Below are 15,099 nucleotides of genomic sequence, written 5' to 3' on the forward strand. Positions count from 1 at the left end.
CTCCCCACCACAGATTGCATGCCACCCTGGCCTTATGAATTATACATTTCATTTCCATTTACTAACACTGGGACTTGGCGGCCACGGCCAGGGTGGCAGGTTTCAGAGACTGGACCCATGCAATGTTCCCTCAAGTGCACATACACGTGTTACCGAGCCCATGTATGTTACTAGTGGTGACCTGCAATTCACAGCCTTTGGTCTTGTTTACTGAACAGACAAGAACTAGCTATCAGCTGGGGGTTTTCTTAGGGAGAAATCATATTGGGGTGCCTTTCCTTCCCCTTAACATTAACTACATATGGTTTATCATGCATATGGTTTATCTCTGTCCCCTGAAATTCCCCTAATTTCATTCATCAGAGGGGATTAAAAAGACTTAAAGAGCACTTTACAGCAGTATTCAGCTTTCCTATGAAACACTCAGCATCTTAAATATTATCCACACTTCTCTTTCCTTGCAGTAAGCTACAGACTAGCTTCAGAGTTTGTTGGATGGGGCTTAAAAACTACTCTAGAAAATGTCTTTTGACAGAATAGCAGTTATCCAAGTTAAAAATAGGAGGGTCAGTTTGTTGTTTTGTGCTCTTTTCAAAGTCTAAATCGTTCTTTGTTCCCTTGTACACGAACCTCAGTCACTACTCCTGAGGAGAGATGGACAGAGGCTCCAGCCTCTGCTCCTCAGACTTCTTGGCAGTGGCTTTCTTACTGCTGTAGGAAGGCTTGAGGAGATGCGTGTCGATAAGGACTTCCTCAAAGTAGCCCTTATAGCTGATCTCACAACAGATTTTCTGTCTTTTCCAGTAGGTAAGATCTAAAAAGGAAAAAACTGGAGTTCTAATAGAGTTGGAAGCTGTATCCTAGCCATCATCTGACTGGTTACTGTAGCATGGAGACTGGGCTGGAGAGGCACTTGAGCATCAGAATTGGTGCATTGAAATCCTTCTGCAATTTACTGATCTGGTTGCTTTTCATTCAGTTTCCAGAGTTTTCACTTTCTTTGGTTTCAATGTTGTCTTTAGACTGGTCCTGCTCTTGCTTCTACCACATTGTTCCAGTTTTTGTTTGTTTGTTTGTTTTTTGATCCTGATGGCAACTTCTTCCATCTTTTCACAAACAGTACACAGGCATTGCAGATGTCTTATGAGCGAGTCTAATGTAACCCAAAGCAGCTCTGGAAGTCCTTTTCGTAATGCTTACTGTCTGTGAACCGGGAGGTGGAGGACTTGGCCCTGCAGATACAGCAGCTCTCTATACTTCGGCACATCTTCAGCTTGTGAAAACCAATCATCTTCTCTTCTGGGCAATAGTTTCCATGCGCAGCAGTGTCCCCATGGTGCAGACTGCACCAGGCCAACCCCCTGTAAGCACTCCCTCCACCTGCACTGAGTCGAGAAAGATTGTCTCCTGCAGCTCTTCAGTTGCTACCGAAGACAGAGATGCAGATTCTGCTTCCCCCCTGCACACCCCCTTAACACTCTCATTCAAGCTAAACCTTGTTTAAATGAATACAAAGGGTGGTCTTGAATGAGGCTATACTAGCATGGGGCCTGACGTATATATCTGAGAGCATCAGCAACACCCACTTGTCTTACTTTTTGAGTTGGAAGGTGGAATAGAAAGGGAGTTCCAGAAACTGGGGGAATCCCATCCTCCAACTAACTGACATGAGATGGCACTGAGCCTTTATATAGTGGACTTTGGAGCACAGCCCCCGAACTGGTCATTACCCTCCAGGCTTGCCGCACTGTCTCTGATGTATGTCCTCATCACTCCTGCTCACACCTTCACAACTACTTAAAACAAACAGACAAACAAACAAACTGACAACCAGTAGACTGAGCAGAAGTGGCATCCTTGGTAACTGAGAACATGCCAACAAAGAAGATTCAAGGAGCAGAGCAGACAGGTGTGAGCTAAATGACTTTCCCTCTTAGAGCAGAGTCTGCACCTGAATATATCATGTGGGTTGCGACCCTTTGTGGGTCAAATGACCCTTCCACGGGGATTGCATATCAGATATCCTGCATAACAGATATTTATATTGATTCAAAATTACAGTTACAAAGCAAAATTACAGTTATGAAGTAGCAACTAAATTTTGTTGTGGGTCACTACAACGTGAGAAACTATATTAAAGGGTTGCAGCATTAGGAAGGTTGAGAACCACTGCTTTAAGTGATGGTATGAGCAGGATTTTAATTAAAAAATTACTCTAGAAAGTTCCAGGGAAGGTACTTGTGAGATGAGATATACATTCAGGGGATTTAATTTCTGAGGTTGGTCTCAGAAACGCTAGTAAGAGAAATATAAATCATTGTGATGTGTGTGCTATTCTCTTGGGTTTCTTTGGGAAACTCCTTTTAATGTTGGATTGTGTGTTTATAAAGTATCTATTGAGGGTCTACTGGGAACACAGTGGTGAAAGCCAGCTTTAAGATGGCCTGTGATCATCTACGTCTCCTTATCTGGTGTTCCATTATACCAAGCAGGCTGATTGTGTGGAATCGATAAGAGAGCACAGAAATAATGATGTGTGACTTGTGAGATTAGTTATTAAAAAGACATTGGCTTCTACCCTGTTGGGTTCTGAATCACTGGCTATTGGAGAAAGCAGTGACCACGTTGAGAGGATAATGAGTGTCTAAGAGCAGCCAGCGCCAGCTTGCCAGTCACAAGAGTGAACCTCCTTAGGCGTAGGTCCCACTCCCCAGCCACTCTTCAAATGCTTATAGTCCCAGTTGAGGGCTCAGTGGGTGCAGCCTCCTAAGACTGGGTCAGGATTGTCTAAGCCAAGTCGCTCTCAAGTTACTGGCCCCCAGAAACTGAGATGACAAACACTTACTGCACAAGCCACTCTGCTTTAGGGCAATTTGTCCTAGGGCTCATGCCCATGTGAAGGAATGCTATGCTCCTAGGAGAGCAGACCTCTGCAAAAGTAACTCTAGATTTACTCTCTGGCTAGCTTCACTGGGCTGGGCTCCATGCAGTCCCTATTTTGACTGGAATCATTTAAATACCTTCTTCTAAGGATGACAGTGACTCAGGAGGACTTCCAAACACCTAAAAGCTGGCAGGACCAAAAGGACAGGAAGAATGCTTCAAACGACTATCCTACAGGAAGAATACAACAGAGACACTAACAATTTGACTTGCATAAAACTTTAACTATTTAATTTTTTCATTAAAAATTTCATTAGCATATGCTAGTTATATATAATAATGGGTTTCATTATGGCATTTCCATACATGTCCATAATTTTTTTTATCATATTTAGTGTTTTTTTTTTCTTTTTTGTTTGTTTTCTTCAAGACAGGGTTTCTCTACGTAGCCTTGTCCTGGACTCACTCTGTAGACCAAACTGGCCTTAAACTCATAGAGATCTGCCTGCCTCTGCCTCCTGAGTTCTGGGATTAAAGGTGTGTACCACTACTGTTTGGCTTTTGATCATATTCAATATTTATTTTTAATTTTTTTGAGATGGGGTCTCTCTGTTCAACTCTGGTCGGTCTAGAACTTACTCTGTAGACGAGGCTGGCCGTAAACTCACAGAGATCCATTTGCCTCTACCTCCCAAGTGCTGGGGCTAAAGGATCTAAACTTTTTAACATTGAGAACTCAGGTGATACTTCCTAAGGGTAGGGATTCCCAGCTTCTCATGAAAATCAGAAGCTAAGGCAATTCTAGGGCACATATTTATTCACAGCAATGATGATCTCAGGATAGGGGTACTGCCCTCTCATAAGGTCGCCTGTGTGCCATCTGCTGCAGCTCCATCAGCTTGCAGACGGCACCATCTGGCCCTACTGCACTTGAATTCTGAGATGGGTAGAAGAGAGACTAGATGTAGGGAGACAGGTAAAATATCTAAAAGCAATTATTGGCTTTATCTCTGATGGGCACTTTGGAGGGACACAAAATTAGTGTTTTTGTTGTTGTTGTTGTTTTTGTTGTTGTGGTGTTTTTTTTTGTTTTTTGTTTTTTTTTTTTTGCTACTCCCACCCCCATAGCTAGGCTGGTCTAGAAATCTACTATGTAGAATTCAGATTCTTGATCCTCTTTCTTTAGCCTCAGGAGTGATGGGATTACAGATACGTGCCACCATGCCCTGTGCTTTCAAAATTAGTTTTTCTTTAAAAAAAAAAAATCATTCAACAGTTGCCCCAGAGGCAAGGGACAGCTTAGAACTTAGAAAGCATGTAAAACAATTACTGCACTTTACATTAAGCAGCATGCATTTTAATAGCAACATTTATTTATGAAGGTTTTGATATGTTTCCTCTCTGCTGAGAGGAAGTGTGATATTCCATCTTGCTGCACTCTGGCTTTCTACCACAGTACTGATTTACAATAACAAAAGAAAGGAAGGCTCTGCCACCACAGCTCTGTGGCTATCTGCTGGATTCTTCCTCCTACACAATAGAATAATATACCCTCTGCTGGCCTTCTCCCAATTATGTATTTGAAAGAGAATTCTTGTAATCAGTTTTCAGAGTGGCTTACTCAGGAATTAACTGATGTGAACAATCCTCTGGAGTTTTGTTTTTGTTTTTTTTTTTTTTTTTTTACAAAATTCTGGAAGAATAATGTGGGGTTAACATATCATGCTCTCAAGAATATCCACCCAAGTGGGCAAGAGCTCAATGAGGAAGAGCTCTTGGGTTGCTTAAAAGTCACTCAAGGGCAGTTCTGTACGAGAACGAGCGCAGGGGCAGAACAGCTGCCCTGTTCCCCTAAGCACAGTGAGTGTTGTGGCAACCTCAATTGCCCCTGTTTATTGAGATTCCGCTGCATTTGGGACTCTGTTAGAGGTGATGCTAAGCAATGGTCTCTGTTTTCATGAATCTTAGCAGTCGGTTAGTGCACACAGCAAGCGATAGCACTGAGGGCCAGAAGGAGTGATTTCTGTTTTTCACTCAATAAGCATTTCCCAAACATCTACTAGGCACTGGGCACTGAGTATTTGGGCATCCACCAGAAAGTCTTTGTTGCTGTGGAGCTTACACTCCAGTGGCCATCAGGGAATGCTGCCACTGGCTGGAGAGAACAGAGAATTTAAAGAGTCGGGATTAGGGAGACACACTTCAGAGCTAAAAGAGAAGGGAGCTGCAGGTGAGAAAGTAGCCTGAGAGAAGGTAGAAGCGGGAAAACACAGAAAACAAGGAAGGGGCCCAGAGGGCTTGGGCAGTGCAAGGGCAGGTATGCCAGGGTGGAAACCTTCTTGGTCATCAGTGCCACAGTCTTGAAGTGGACAACAAGCTTTTATTTGTTCCCACACGTAGGAAAAAAGCCCCAGGGCAAGAGTAATTGAAAAACACAGTGCCAAGGCTTCTTAAAGTTGTAACATGGAGAGCGGATCTAGAGACCTGATAAGGCAGTTCATACCTCCTACACAGAGAAGGTATGACCAGCACACCTACGCAAAGTACCTCTTGGTCTCTTTGTAAAGACAGGCCACTGATGGGCTGGAGGCGTGGCTCAGAGAGCATGATATGTTAAGATCTGGCTGGTCTTCAGAGGTCCTGAGTTCAATTCCCAGCAACCACATGGTGGCTCACACCATCTATGAGATCTGGTGCCCTCTTCTGGCGGCAAGTGTACATGCAGGCAGAACATTGTATACATAATAAATCAATCTTAAAATAAAAAATAAACAAATAAATACATAAACAAACAAACAAATAAATAAATAAAACAGGCCACTGAGAAGCCCAGATGACAAGTGACCAAGAACACAATCTCCAATGCTTTAAAACCAGCCTAAGATGACCTGATCTATGTGATAAAAATCTGTTTTATGATGTGTCAGCAAAGTTTTGCCCTTTCTACAAAGAAAGTTGGTGTTTTTTGTTGTTGTTGTTTTTGTTTTCTGTTGTTGTTGTTTTTTTAATCTTTGCAAAGGTGGTAAGGGTAAGGCAGACACTCACTGCACCCCTGAGACTTTCTTTTCTGCAGGAGCAGTGTGTCTATGTAGCTGAGCTGGCTGACCGACAACCAGGATCTTAAAAGCACCCCAGACAGACAGGCTCACACTCCTCCTGTTGGCCTGACTGCACAAGCTGCACAGAAAAGCTGTTGCTTCAGATTCAATGTGATTACAAACAAATCTCTGGACTTGTCTGTGCATTTAGAATGGCTTTGTTGTAACTCTGGGTGTGTGGAGCTTGTCATCTGGTCTCACTAGCTCTGCCTTCCACACTCATGAAGTCATCCAAGGATCCTTTCAGGTGGGGCAGATATCATCAAGAAGGGCAGAGGGCTAGGGTGTCATGTGAACATTTATAAGTCTAAGAAATTATAATTAACAATAACCACCACCCCAAAAACACCTGTGTTCATCTTGATATCCTCAGTAATACCAACTCTAAACCTACTTGGGTCACCCACCCAGTATTTATTTGAGGGAGCAATTTACACCAAGAGAACAGCTATTAGTAAGTGCCGCTGGAGGGCCCCCTTGAGTGGGAGGTTAAACAGTGTGCTTTTTAAAGTCCTCTCCAACATCAGAGTTCTTAATGGCCACCATGTGATGCTTCCCCTCTGATCACATGTAGCTTTCCATCCACAGGCCACAAAGAGCAATCTGACAACAACAGTCTCTTTACACAAAGAAAGACACCTATGCTTGGGAGGTACTCACTTGGATTAGAAAGTGTCTCTAGCAACCAGCGTCCTAAGCCTGGAGCTAAGATGGCGATGAGCAAATCACTGAATTCTCAGGACCTACAGGTGCTGTTAATGGCAGCAACCATTAAGTGGTGACATTTACAGTAAATGCAAGCCAGGAGAAGAAAACACAGCAAGAACAAACTTTGTAACATATGCGTCTGAGCCAAGGTCCACCTTCCGTTTGGATTAAAGATATAAGTCCCAGTGCAAAGGAAGCTGGTCAGCACAGCCCAGGGAAGGATTTTACTGCCTCATCTTCCAGGTGGCTGTGGGTGGCAGTTGCGTGGAATTTGCAGAGTGAGTCTGTCTTCCTTGGCAGGAGCATCAGCTTATTCCGCATTGCAGGGTCTTCTTCGTTATCACTTCACATGTGCTCACTTTCTCTTTCCCCTTCTCTAATTCTTCCAGTCGAGATAGCACTGCTCCAGCCTTTCTTTATTTTTGAACGAGCCCACAAATCCAACTGGAGACATGTGGGCAGGTTTGTACTGGGAACCTTACTACCATTTAATATTGTTACGACCTTAAAGGCAGAGACCCCCTTGTCCAACTTATAGAGAAGAATGAGAATTGAAGGTGGAACAGGGAGACGGGTCAGGAGGCTAGCGGGGTGTTATGAAGGTAATTTAAGGGTACTCAAGCTGACTACAAGCTTAAAAAGCTACATGAGTATGTCACCATCCACCCCTCCCATGAGGCCCATAGGCCTTTCATGGCCTCTAGCTTTTGCCATGCCCCCTTCTTTGATGAACTGTCCCTGCTGTCCTCAACGTCCTCCCAAGCCCCTCCAGGCTTGTAATTCAGCAAGCTGGCTCTCCACTGCCTTCTTCTGTCACTTCCTCTTTTCTGGCTCCTTCTTGTGGACCCTGTCCCCCCTGCCATGGTAAACTCATTCCCTGTCATCACCATCAGCTGGCAAGTGCCTCAGGTCTAGCCTTTCTACATTTCTGTTGGAGCTTTTAAGTGAACTCAGTATCCCCTTACCCTTCAACGTACTGCATTTCTCCCAGAGAAACCATGATGCTCTCTCTGTCTGAGGTCACTGTGCTCAATAGTCCTCTGCAATATATATTTGTCTCTCTTGTACATGAGCCTCTGCTTTCTTCTTTCCTTTCTTCATCTTCTTTTTTTAATGACTTTGAACTTTTGATCATTCTTTACCACCTCCAAAGTGCTGAGATTATAGACACACTGGGATTATATGCATGCACTACAATGTCCATGATTTTCTTAAAACTAAGGCATTGCTGGGGATCAAACCTAGGGCTTCATGCACACCAGGCAAGCACTCTATCAAGGGAACTTTATCTCCATTCCGTTGCTTTAGAAATATCCTTTAAAGTCACTTGCTCCTCTTCTCACTCAAGGCCTCTACTCCCTTGGCCTCACATGGATCTTGGAGATAAGTCCCTGGGGACCTTCTCTGTTTCCAGTCTTCCCCCTCTGCAATCAGTTACAGCCTATTGCTAGACTTGTTTTCCTAAAAGGGTTTTTACCACCCCACTTCCTTCCTCAAGAACCAACCCGCTTATCACAGGACATCCAAGTTCTAATTTTACTTGGAAGACTCCAAAACAACTGTCCCCTTATCCCACCAAGTTTTCCTCTGGGTTCAATTTCTGATGTCTTCTTTGAATCAGATCTTCATTTTTGTATACTCTGGTGATACCTTTTTACTCTGTGCTTTTGTGTGAGTTGTTTCTCTTTGTCCACTCCTCTAATGCTGACATTCTCAGAGCTCAGTTCTGCATTTCCTTCCACTAGCAGTCACTAAATCCCAGGCTTTTGCACTAAGTGAGAGCCGCAGATTGAACTCTGCTGCCTGCCTTAATGCTGACACTCCACAGGATTGGCCAGTGTCTTCTGTTAGACTGTTTGTCTCAGCACCATGGGTTCTGATCATGCTGTGAGAATGGCTTATGTTGGCTCCAACAGTCTTTCAGATGTTGCTGGCATGATTTTTCACTTTACTGGCTCTTCAAGTTCCCAGACCTTTTCTATGCTGAGCTTCTCAATTTCACCTACAAGTGAAGGTGGCTTTTTGTTTAAGTATGGATGAGCCCTGTGCATTCTGCCTTCCACTTAATGTCCCTAGGGAGACTCTCACTTGCATGGAATGCTCTGGCTTGTTGGACTGGGAATCCATGCAGTCTTGACCTTCCCTATCCAAGATTTTGTCTCAAGTCTCCTTTCAGAACGCTCTTCTTTCCTTCAGTTCACCTTCCAACTACCCTAAGCATTGTCTCGGGCACTCCTCTGTTTCTAGGTGAAGCAGCTGGTCTCTCCAACTAAGCTGTGGGCTTCTCTATGAAAATTCATGGCACCCTTTCGTTCTGGATGCTTACATCCCATGTAGTATCATAGGGCCTCACCAAGCACAATGGAACCATATTTGCCCCATACCCTTTGAATGGCTGTCATTCTCCTAGATGCTCCTTAAGAGGTCTGCGCCAGTGTTCAAAGAGCTGGCTCCTAAAGCAAGCTCTAACTTATCAACTTTGTGGATGTATTGCTTACTTTTCTGTTGTTGTAATGAAGCACCATGCCAAACAGCAACTTACGGAAGAAGTTTATTTTGGCTTAGGATTCTAGCAGAATAAGAGTTCATCATGATAGGAAGAGGCACACAGTGTCAGTCTGGCTGTTGGAGCAGGAAGTTGAGAGCTCATATCCTCAACCATAAGCAGAAAACAGAGGCAGCTTTAAACTCTCAGGGCCTCTAGTGGACACACTTCCTCCCAAAGATCACACCTTCTAAGCCTCCCCAAATTGAGCTATCAACTGGTGACCAGGTATTCAAATCCCAAAGACTATGAGAGGCAATTCTCATTGAAACCACCACAGTGCTTCTGGTTTTACCATCTATGTTATAGGTCTATATTGTGTTGGGGCAAAGACCAACTGAATATCAACATATGTGAAAAGCTTATAAGTCTAGCTCACTTGCTCATTCAATAAATATTGTGCAAATGACCATATTAGTAAGTGGTGATAATGATAAGCCAACTATTTTCAACTCCACTGAACTCTTGCCATGGAATAATTTCTATGGAAAATGGGAAAGCAAACCAAAACTTTTTTCATACAAATTAATGACAACATTATTGGAATATATATTAATATATATGATTTATTAATATTATATATATCTTATCAGCTAAATGTTATAAGTTTTACAAGGACTTTAGCTTATTAAAGGCTTCAATCCTAGGGAGGAGATAGCAGAGTTCCAATTAATAGAGTGGATCTGGTTGGAGCTGTGGATGGGGAGATCTTGTTTGCATACTTCTAATAACAAGTGGTCATTATTACAACTGTTTCCACCACCTCCATTAGACAGAACCTCAGAAAGTGCTGAGATGTTTGTTCATTGTACACTGGTGGGCCAGCATTGGTCACCAGACTATCAGCCTGCCTCACCCTAGGCTTACTGCACAAACTATAGGCACACGAAACAAGCTGGGTACCCACGGCCTTTGGGTACAAGGTAAGAAGTTTGCCATGGCTGCCTTGGGGGGAAGTAGGGTTCATTCTCTCCTGGATCCCTGGCTGGGGAAAGCTGGATGCTGCCCGATGTGCACATTTCTCTTATGCACATATGGAGGCCAGTACTGTGTGAAAATAAGATTACTAGGAGTGAGACAGACTCCCTAGGAGGCATATAAGGAAAGTGGCCATGGCTAGCTAATAAAGGTGGCAAATTTTCAACATTGCCAGCTTCCTCTTCATCCTCTTGACTTGAGACAAAAGCTTGATAGCTTAAAACAATGGCCTTTTATGCTTTTGCCTCCCACTAGCAGGCCTGGTGTTGGTGGACTGGCTCAATGAGTTCAAGGCCTGCTCAGCACATGTACAACAGCTCTGGGCCAATCAACCATCCTGGCTTTCTACAAACTGATCAACCCTAAGTTAGGAGAGAAAAACCCTTCAGAGGTTTTAAGGTCCTCAGCCCCCAGAGAAGAGACTAGAATCTTTGGTTTTTCTGAGCCTCCTTCTATCTTTTTGTCTGCATGTCTGCTGCACATGTGAATTTCCTCACCCCCAATAAACACCTTTCTTCAACTGTTCATTGTGTCAGTGGTGCTTGAGATTTCTCTGCTGCTACCTGTTGAGCTTCAGATTTTTCTTACTTTTAATTACTTTTTTGACTGGCAGAGAAAATGAACCCAACCAAGGTCCCTAGGCTGTATCATTTCAAGGCCCCTAGATGGAATCAATATTGGTATTGCATGACCAAAACCAAAAGGGTCCTATCTCTGCTGCACAGGGACCACAAGGATCTTCTAGACTGAAGTGCACACTACCTTAATAAACTCAGTTGCTTTTCTATGCCCCTTTAGTCCACATGACCCTTAGAATGGCCTTACCTTAACTTTTTCCTTGCTAGGCAAGGTCACTCAAGCCTAACTTTCTACTCTCAAAGCACCTGCATTTGTATCTCTTATTGCTGATGGTTCACAGTCATGTATCCCTACAAGTTCAGCATTTCCATAGTTTCTCAAGGTCCAAGTCAAGGGATCTGAGCACTAATCAGTAAGCCTAGTTTTGAGCCCTAGCTCCAGTCACAACTTTGTAGAGTCAAAGGGAATTCTCTCCTGGGTTCCTAGTGTCCTAGGTTAGACTTCAGATTAAAATGATCACACAAAACCTCAGTGCTGCCATCCTATAGCTCTGCAGCAGGACACCCATTTTCTTTTTATCCCCTGTAAATGGCCTTACAACAGACCTTTCTTCAAAAGGTATGTCTCCAGCCTATAAACTTATGGCTGTCTCTTTTGTTCCTGTTTTGCTTTATTCCTTTATTTCTTCTTGACCTCCTTTGTATGAGTCATTACACAGGGGTTTAATGCATTTTTCCTTAGGATTTCTCCTTTACAATAGACTCATATACAGCTTCACAATATGTAACTATACATTTACAATAATAACTATACTTCAACCCCTCACTAGTTTGAACACCAAGACTCAGAATTGCTCCAATTAATCACTTTTGGGTGGGTTGTTTTCCTATAAAAAGTTGATCAAGTTCACTGGCTGGAGTATGCTCTTTACTCAGGGTTTTCTAGAGTTTTAGAAATTTGTAGAACAAATGATGATAGGTATTGTTTGTCTCTTAGGAAATTGAAAGGGGGAGGCTTGAGAAGAAGGAATCCCTAGGAAAATTGGGAAAGCTGCAGGCATCTCAGGAAAGTAAATGCAGCCAGTTTCTGCCTTTGTTTCTGTTTTTTATTTAGAGCCTAAAAACAAACTCAAATGATATTTGCATGAGTAGAGTAGAATTTGCCTATTGTGTTTAACACAAGGCCTTCACTTTTTCCACATATATCATGGAGACTTTAAGTCCTCTATTCAAAAAGAAATGAGGGAGATAATAGCAGTTTTCCCTCTGCCCAGGTAGCATAGAGACAGAGGCTCATTCATCTGGGGTTAACCCAAGGCTTCAACACTGGGATGTTATTACCATATGGCCTGCAATGCCTTCTTATATCTGTGGGTTGGACCTCAGCCCCACATTCACTTGTTCTCAGCAGCCAGGTGTTTCCAAATCCCCTTTCTCTGGCTGAATTCACAGTCCTTTCAGCTATTGCTAAGAATGGGGTGGGAGGTACCTTCTACAGAGGGCTCGCCAAACAGGACATAAAACAAGGAAAGAATTATTTTGAGAAATACAAGATAGCTGAGTTTCCCTGGCAGATCCAGTGACAGAGAGACTCCTGGGCCTCAGATCTTGGCAGGAGATAGGAAATGGTATGTGCACTGGCAGGAGTGCTCCGCCCAATTAAGAAGGGAACAAGCTAAAAAGACCAAGCACACGAACACTAGTGCCCCTCCCCTAGCCTGCCCTTCTACATTCCAGAGGAGCCTTGCTCTAACAGGCATCCCTTAGTTTGGGGCTCCTGGTGGTATGCTGAGGGGCTGATCCTAGTTGGGGGTGAAGTAAGGTTGACCATTACTGTTTGCTGACTTGGGCACAAATACCACCTCTACAATCAATTTCGAAGAACCAACAATTCCTAGCTCACAGAGTTCCTGATTATTTTATATCTAGCTCCTGCAAACTGATGTATTTATACCCTAGAAACCCTGGATACTAGCCCTAGATCCAACATAAGAGTCCTGGCTGACTGTCCCTCAAACCTGATGAGCTCACAAAGTCCAAATGTTCCTACCCAGAAGGCCTGTGAGGCTTTAAGTGTACCAATTGGAGGGATGTGGACTAAATCTACCTGTCCATGATGTCTTTCACACGACAGTGTTCTATAAATTTCAAGATAGTTGACACAAACTTTTGTGTCTTCTCTTCTGCATACTAGACAAACACCCCCTCTCCCTGCTTTCTTAACTACCCTTCACATCAAAAGTATGACTGTGGCACAATCAAGTGAATATAAGATGTTCTATATGTAACAGAAAATACTTATTACTTACTCTATATAAGTCATGGGCCATATTAGGATGTTTAAATAATAATGAATAGACCACCTGATAGAAATCCCTTAGGATTATATTGCTTAGTGGTGCTGTCTTCATTTATGAAAGCATACTCTATGGTATTTACAAAATCATCTAAGGACACACTTCTCAGAAAGTATTCTCATCATTAAGTGACATAAGACTGGTTCTCTTACTAGGTCCTAAGCTTGTATTATCACTGTCACTTGACAACCATTCATCCTTACATAACTGACTTCATCAAAGCATCCCATCTTATAATACACTTCATAATTCACCAGATAGCTCCTATTAATTGATTACAAGGAAAACATGCAAAGACTGTATTGTTTTAATTTATTACAATTTATTTACTTTACATTCCAACTGTAGCCCCCTCCCACAAAGACTATATTGTTATCACCAAATATTACAAGGTTAGCATGGCTCCTGCTGCTGACACATTGAGATCTTTTTCAACCTTGATTCTATCAACAAGGATCTTAGTTTTTCTTGCAGATTTCATAACCCCCACACTTGAAGAACAAGCCCTTTTACTTCTTTGTTCCAAGCTACTCATAAGGACAGGATCCTGTTATACTACAAGGAACCTGCTCCAGACCTAACAATTCTCCAATCCATATTCCGTCTCCATTTCTCTATCTCACTCTTAGGATTTCACACACCTGTCAGGTGCCTCACTGAAATGTACAATATACCATTAGCTGAAAGCACCATATAACCTCAAGAATTTGCCTGGTATGTTCCTGCCAGGTCTGTCCCTCAAGAAGGCTGCGAGGAAAATAAATGGGATTCATACAGCATGCCTTTTTCAGTGAGGTTGGACAAGCACGTCATGATCTTTCTATAGTTGCTTATTAACCACCTGTCAACAATCCCTATTGAAAACTCCTGGGAGCCAGTGTATGCCTCAGCCCTGCCGCATGGGAAACTTCCCCTGGCTTTTCTCCTTAGGTTAGTCAGACTTTCCCGAAATGCCGCTTTCTTTACACTGTTCTTTTCTCCTAACATTCCTGACATCCTAATCCTGACTCTGACTTTCGGGTTGCTTATGGCTATCTTAAGGCTCTGGCTCTGCTTTTGGTAGCCCCACTTCTGTCTACCCTTGGTTGTACCAATTCCTACATCTACAGTTATGACAATTCCACATCTCAGTTACAGCAATTCCTACATTCCTCCCTCCACCCAGAAACTCGGTTTTCTGCCTTTTGAAATTCCACTGACACTCCAAAGTGCATTCCAAAGCCTCCTCCCCATGAAGTTTACTCTCCATTCTGGCCCCAACCTACCTACTTTATATAGTATGCACTTATACAGTGTTCACTTATATTTTATAGTCATGGATTTTTACAATTTGGAAAACTGGGTTGAAAACTAGATTAAAGATTACCCAATTCTGCTCTTTCTGGCTAAAAAGGAAGAGGCAGCACCGAGCAGAAAGAGAGTCAGCAGGCCTGAGTCTGAAGGATAGGTCTGCCATTATTAGCTAGATTATCTTATGGGCTTTCTCAACTGACATGGGGCTCATGAAACCAGAGTATAAGGAGGTAGAGAAGGGCCAAAAAGCTGTTGGACCAATGTAGAAAATGGCATTTAAAACTGGGGCCAACCAATAAAATAAAACATTTTAAATAGCCGGGGATTGGGAAATGGGCCCACTAGGAACAAACGTAGTATGTAAGAATTTAACTTTAAGATATTCATACTTGCACATTCCCCACCTCTGAAGTCCAGAGCTAAACTAAGGAACTAAAAATAAGGAACTAGTCCAGAGCTTCCTATGTCTACTCCTTCTTCCTCTAAAGCCACTCCTAGTGCTACCTAGAGCTGGCCTTCAGACTCTCAGAATCTGTTTAAGTGTATTATTTACACAGATTTCTGTAAGGTAATGTTTTCTTTTCACTCCACTACTTGGGCTCCAAGTAGGACCATGAGGACCCCCCCCTTCATACCAGACCACCTGCTCCCAAAGGGAC

General features: G+C 43.0%; 1 protein-coding gene and 1 pseudogene across 4 annotated transcripts in view; both read right to left on the bottom strand.

Moving 5' to 3' along the window:
* The window catches only part of Hipk2 (homeodomain interacting protein kinase 2), a 195,209-nt gene that overhangs the window by 73,436 nt on the left and 106,674 nt on the right, over nt 1–15,099 (bottom strand). The window lies entirely within an intron of this gene.
* LOC129672569 (SIN3-HDAC complex-associated factor-like) lies at nt 639–1,418 on the bottom strand (annotated as a pseudogene).

The sequence above is a fragment of the Psammomys obesus genome, unplaced genomic scaffold (assembly GCF_907164565.1).
Source record: "Psammomys obesus unplaced genomic scaffold, mPsaObe1.curated_primary_1811, whole genome shotgun sequence".
Lineage (NCBI taxonomy): Eukaryota > Metazoa > Chordata > Mammalia > Rodentia > Muridae > Psammomys > Psammomys obesus.